Source organism: Strongylocentrotus purpuratus, unplaced genomic scaffold (genome assembly GCF_000002235.5).
Source record: "Strongylocentrotus purpuratus isolate Spur 01 unplaced genomic scaffold, Spur_5.0 spur5_scaffold_11, whole genome shotgun sequence".
Lineage (NCBI taxonomy): Eukaryota > Metazoa > Echinodermata > Echinoidea > Camarodonta > Strongylocentrotidae > Strongylocentrotus > Strongylocentrotus purpuratus.
In genome coordinates this window covers 1,619,349-1,626,533 of record NW_022145596.1, presented here as the reverse complement: position 1 = coordinate 1,626,533, position 7,185 = coordinate 1,619,349, and positions in this window count along the sequence as shown.

The following is a 7,185-nucleotide window of genomic DNA, read 5'->3' as shown; positions in this document are numbered from 1 at the left end:
TTTTGTTGTAATATCTGTGACAAATGCACAAATTTAAATTTGAATTTATTCAATTTCATTTAGATGATTTTTTTTTAAAGACAAAATACAAATTATTGTTGTGCTAAGTATGTCTTTAAAATTCACATTCACATTTGTTTAAATATCCTTATTCTTTTTAAACACCACGGAGCAATGGAGAGAGAGAGACAGCATTTTCAAAACTATGAAATTTGATTATACGGTGTGATATTAAAATGTGTCATACTCCACATAACTTTGCATTTGTAAACTGCTTTAGATCTGCATTTTCAAGATCTTTATGATGGTTTAAAGATTTGAACCAAGACGTATAGAATTACGAGATTTAATGACTAGGTCTAATATATAGCAGCGTCTGAATACAAAAATATTGTATATCTGTCAAAATCATTTAAAGCTAGCCATAGCTTTTACTCATCTTGCATGTATGTGAAGATGTGACTAACATGTAGTAAAGGTAATTAATAGCTTTATGTATTTAGTACATTATTTCTGACTCCTTTTAATCTATTTTTTGCTCTCAGCTTTCAGTAGTCATTTATCAGGTGGGTGAGAAGTGTAATGACAAGCTTATTACCGCATTGTGCAATGAAGTATGGCAGTCAGCACAAACGGATTTCCAAAATATAATTTTATCTATTCTATTTCCAGGAACATAGAGTATGATGATACTTTGAGAATGTTAGAAGTTAACAAAAGCAACAACATCTCGGGATTGCTCTACAGAATTATTAATTTTGTATGAAGGCTCTCATCAATTCTTTATTGACAAATTATAGATTATCAAAGGTTAATGTGTTATTGTCTAGAAGTTGTACATTACTTTCTTTTTACAGAATTTATTTGTTTACAGTCATTGAAGGCGAGGTGATTTCAAGATATATTTGATCAGTACTGACTTTGTTTTTCAATAGATTTTATATGTTATTTCAAGTGACCTAGTTAAATTGAGTGACATCATTCTGCCATGAGAGAGTTGGTTGAAAGACATGCTTCAATCTGATTTCTGGCATATATACCGGTAGTTTGGTCCTACATCTATCAGCCGAACTATTTGTAGAATGAGAACGAAATATAACACGCCCTTCGGCTTAGAATGAAGTGTGACAGGTAAGATCAAACAACCTTAATTTTAAATTGTTATTGATGAGTACTTTGTTTTCATTTCCCTGAGTATCTTGGTAGCTTTTTTGTTTTTTTATTGGTGAGGAGGAACATTCAAAGCAATGCTGAGGCATTGTCTGACCACTGTAATATCTACCATCTGTTCAAAACATATAATGAAACTCCATCTTTATATATCACACTGTTGTCTTTGCTATCTGCTATCATGCAGCAAGAAGCAGCAAGACTCCAGACTTGTATTATCTTCTTATATTTAAGCATGAGCTACATTGCCAAATGTAATATAAAGGATTATAGCTGTATCAAAATGTTGCAAGACTTATCAATAGCATGATCATAAAGACTATCATGAAATCAAGCTAAGGATGATTAAAAATAACTTTGTCTGTAATCCACCCCCTCCCCCTTGCCCACTATAAGAAAGGAGAACAAAATCTGATGTTGATGACAACACTTGATGTTGAACACCCTCCTGTCTGGTCCACTTTTACCCTGCTTACTATAAGCCAGTACATCCCAGACAAACCTTAAAGCCACCACTGTAAAGTAGTATCATTCTGTAGAAATGTTGCATAATTGTATCATTTTGCATAGTTAATACAATTTTATCTGAATGTACATGTTAAAATATTACACATAAAGAATTCATTATGCACAATATTTGAGTAAAATGTGATACGATTTTCATAATAGGTTTTGTTTTGTATATGTTTGTTCCGATAGATTGTTTACATTAATAAATTGCAATATGAATGCATCACTTTTAAATTACTTCTCCTGTTCTCTTTGCTTTACATATTTATATCAGTAGGAAACCTCTTTTTTATTTTTATCTTTTTAGATTAGTGAAATATAGATCGAATAAACTGGACTCAAATGTATTATTAAAAAAGAAAGTAATAGTACAAATAATTGAATAGATGCTACCAACAAGAAGTGTAGAAAAAAGAAAAAGCCAGGTCTTGTTTTTTATTAATTCACGAGGCAAAAGAAGTGAATATTTTAACGTGAAAGGCATTTAGTGAGCATACACGCCCTCTTTGGTTTAAAACTGTAAATATATCCATGCATCGACAAACCAAATCTACATGGTCAGACTGAGTTAAAACTTGTTTACATTCAGAGTAACAAAACAATATAATTTTCCCCTCAGTTGCCATCTGATATTATCTGTCATATTTATACGCTTAATAGACAACATAAGGAAAGGATGGAAGTTATATAGGATGTGGAAAGGAAGGATGAGAAAACCACTATCATGAAACGATGAAAAACACAGAGAAAGTAAAGGATTGTGACAGTGACACAGAGAGAGGGATGAGTGGTGGGGTAAGAGGTGGAACGGGTGACCTTGGGACTTGGGAGAGAGAGCGAGAAAGAACATTTTAAAGGGCAATCCCACCCTTGTAATAAGTTAATTTGTATGTAAGCAGAAAAATAACAGAAACAGAATGGCAAAAGTTTGAAATAAATCTGACCAATATTAAGGAAGTTATGAATGTTTGAAAGATGAGATCACCAAGTCTATGCGAATCTCAGATTGGATAGTTCGGTCAGTGGATTGTGACGTATAGGTCGTGGATAACTCTCCCATTTGCAAAATAGCATTTATATCTTTTTTTCCCTCATAAGCTCCTTCTACCTTGGGGCAATACTCGAAATATATTATAGATTAGACCCCCTTGAGCAATGTATTTTTGACTTCACCAGCAAAATATTCGACAATGCCAATTTGCGCCAATGGTAACAATAGTGAGAAAGTATATAATGATTTAAATAAAACTTTTCAATTGGAATCTCACTCCAAAAAATAAGTGTAGGTATTCTGAAAAGAAAGAGATGTATTACTTCCCTTTGATTTCCAATATTTCCTACGAAAATGCACAAGAGACATATAAATGAAGATATTGTGGCAATGTTAATACAAAGAATAATAGCAGCTTCATCACAACACACAAGTGCAAAGGAAACATCCATAAATTTTAATATATTATTTTACTTGATAAACAATAAACATAAACATAAAAATAATTACGTGACGTTATCAAGAAAATGGTGATGCCAAAATCGTGCTGAGAAACTACATTATTCTTGCTTTATGCCTCTCTCATACATTTTGGTGGGGAATCTTTTATATTAATTGGCAAGAATATTATAAATCTCAGAAGAAGTTATTTATTCGAGTGAGGTTTCCTTTAAGTATTTCACCTCTATAAGAGCCGACCCAACAATCGACCCAACATCTGCTTAGAAATGCAAAAAGGCCTATTTATTCTTTTACAATTAACTGAAGAAAAAAAGAAAACTGGCAAAATATAACCGGGATTGACCTCACATGTACTTTAAAATGTAACAGTATAACATAATATAACGAAATGCTGATCTGAGACTAACCGTGTAAAATGATGAGTGATACTGCTTATTATACGAGATGAAGACATACATGAAATGGATGAAATAGTGGGCATAGAGGATGATGAAAAAAGAATAGCGATGAATTGATGTCGTCTTTCATTTAATTGCATGTTCAATACACAAATAGGCCAAGCCGCGCTGCAAAGTGAATGAGAGAAGAAAATAATTATATGCGAGAGTTTCAATGTTTTAAAAGAGACAATGATGAAAAGGGCCTACACATTGGGCTACTGTGCTGAATATGATAGGTGTTTCAATGCGTTAAAAAGGCAGTGATGAAAAAGGCGTACACATAGGGAAATTATGCAGAATATGAAACAGGAGGTAGGTATTAGCACTGGTAGAACACAGTATCGGGGTAAATATTTCTTTTTCTTTTTCATGCTGTCATTTAAAGTATAGGCATGCAGCGTGTTTCCCGACATACTACTAAGGACATTAAAAAATTAAAAAATCAATTCAGTTATACAACGTGGTCGTGGAGCTGGTTCATCACTCTATTTCATATTTTTGTCGCGGTGTGGGATAAAAAGAGGGGTTAAAAGAGCATCCCTGACATAGCAACCACGGCTAGATTTGTTAATATGTGCACAGTAGCCAGGCTCTTTATCCTTGTTCGTTACTGAGGAGAAGCACTTTCAATAGTGTAGTGTAATTTCAAGATAAGACAACAACCCCCTCCCCTCCTATACGTTTTCATTGCCTAGATCTTCCCTTTCCCTCCCCTCTCCCAATCACGAATGTCTATCTCTTACCACACAGCTTTCAAACACTTACCACTGCCTCCTCCCCTCCCCTACCCCTAGGAATTTACTACCTCCCCTCCGCGCTACCCTCTGCCCCCCTTTACCCTTCTCAGACACTAAGCCCTCTCGCACTCCTGAGTCCTGACAGTGAGCAACCAAGGAAGCGTTTCACTTTCCTTGCCGTATGTTCAGAGCCAGAACGGCATGAACTCTGTGTTAAAGTATATGAGTCAATGCATTTCTGGCTCCATGGCAAACAGACGTTGTATTACTCTATGTGGTTTTGCACGTAGTCCTTGATTTCTTGCCAAAGAATCTTGGATGCTATAACCACTATGTCAGTCTTGCCAAATCTCCTGCGGCATTCCTTCACAATAATGTATAGAGCAGTCATACTACATTAGGGTCGGGATCGAATAGATAGTGAATGAAAAGTAGGGCAAAGTTTAGGGCATCAGGTTGCCTGTAGACTTGCATTGTTCAAATGTCATTATTGAAGAAAAAATATGTAGTATTGACAAACTGGATACAAGCGAATACCTACAGTGTCTAGACGGAAACAATATCACTATTCGACACAGGCATGTTTTTAGACTTAAAGATGAAATATTCACATTAAAAACAAAATGTTAAAACGACAACCATAGATATAAAGCGATTCTTCACATGCACACACTTTTGTTTTATATGAACGATGTTGAAAACTACGGATACACTGGACAGGTTTTATATGCCTTACTTTATATTTCAGTATGCCTTTTACCTAACAGTCAGCTTCTGAAATATACAGGATCACTATTTGTTACACGAAATACTCAATATCATTATCAATAACCTCCGGTAGTCAGTACAGTCAGTGCCTCGTTAAGTTTATTTTGGTATTCCCTAAAGCTCTCCTTGATCAATATCAAGAATATATAGAGACCCAAAATAAACTCATATCGCCCTTTACAAATTTGTCTTGGTGTACATGCTAATATGCGTACACTTTCGCCTCTTTTCACCCTCCAAAATTAATAATAACTTCCTGTCGAACTCAAATAATCTCTAGTAGCTGTTGGGACCAAACTTTTTTAATTTATTATAGGCAACACCCTTAATCAAATAAATTTCGACAACAAATGTTTAGGGTTACAATTATCCTTTGATTTGTTTCAATTCGGATTTATTTAATTTATGCTACGGTCACATAGGTTCGTACGAACGATAATTTCGTACGAATCTCCCTGCTTTTCTATTGTCTGAAAATCGTTCGTACGGCATTCATAGCAGTTCGTAATGGCATTTGTGACCGAGGCTTTAGTTATCAATACAGATTTGTTCTTCGTTCTGTATCGTTCTCATGGAGTCCGAATCGTTTTTTTTTTCTACCTTACCCCTCCTGTTCATCACACCTATTTCACCCCCTTCCCCTGCCAGACACCCCCTTGCAGTCAGCCTTGACCCCAAAGTCCCAATAACGGTCAAATACATGTCAACAAGTCGCTCCCTGTTATTATCCGCGGTTGCTAAGAGAAAATCTTGGGTTTTAGGTGGAAGTATGACTCGGATTTTGTGGATGACTGATCATAATGTCTGAATTTAACCAAACCCTGTCCATGAAACGCCCGGTGAAAGATCTTTAACATTTTTATTGAGTCAGATGAAGAACGTTATTTTCCAAATTATGTTATAGCTCCATGGTATCAGTATACCTGGGGTTAGCAATATCTACTGATTTAATAGATTTAAAACAAAAATACTTTTTATAACCGGACTCAAAGAAAAAAAAACGTTTTATTGTGCGTGAATGTTTATTCAATTTCCATTCAATCGCACTCGTTTTTACGAGGAAAATTACTGAAGTATCCAACACGAACAACTGTTTGAAATAATTAATGGTTGAATAATGAAACAGTATAACAAAAACCAGCCCACTTTTTGGCACATTTTTTGTGGCTAGACTTTCAAGGAAAACTGCAGTGGAAAACACCAACGGACTAATCTATTCATAATATACTCCTTTCAAACAGCGGTTGATCAACTTGGCACTAGAACATTGTAGAGTGTTTGTTCACTTCATTCATCAATTAGGTAGGAAATAATTATGCTTCACATACAATATAGCTTCCCTTCCTAAAATTGAGGGGGGATGTAAGGACGTTGACCCTTTCTTTGTTTGATTGCGAAATTCGATTTCTCTTTCTCTATCTGATTTTTGTTCTTCAATTCTGGTTGTAATTGGGGTTGAAAGATACTCCTATATAATAAGGTGGCACCCTACTCTAGGCTTATACTAATAATTTGTGAAGGACCCTACATAGAGCCGGGGGCGGGGGGGGGGCATTGGCTTTTCGTTACTGGCATGGACGTATATGTGAAAGGGCGGAAGAGAGTATCGGAGGAAGGGTATCACACTTCTCTCTCTCTCGCTCTCTCTCTCATCCCCCTCTCTCTCTCTTTCTCTCTCTCTCTCTCTCTCTCTCTCTCTCTCTCTCTCTTTCTCTCTCTCTCTCTCTCTCTCTATCTCTCTTTCTCTCTCTCTCTCTCTCTCTCTCTCTCTCTCTCTCTCCCTCTCTCTCTCTCTTTCTCTCTCCTCCCCTCCCCATGTATCTTCGCCCCCGCCCCCATGGTTCAGTAGAGCAGACCCCCAGATCGTCGTTCTGAAACATGTCAGACGGGTCGTGGGTCATTCTATGATTAACATAATATGACTCATCGAACATTCATGGTTTGCCATTCTCAAATTTCACTTCATAAAGTTTCCTCTATTATTTGAACATTATTTTGTATATTATGTTTGCATTTTCTTACGAGTTATCTTTTACAAGTCATCGCTTTAATGTAAAAGAATTAAATTTATCATTAACATTGTATTATCTTAAATTGTTTTTCCTCA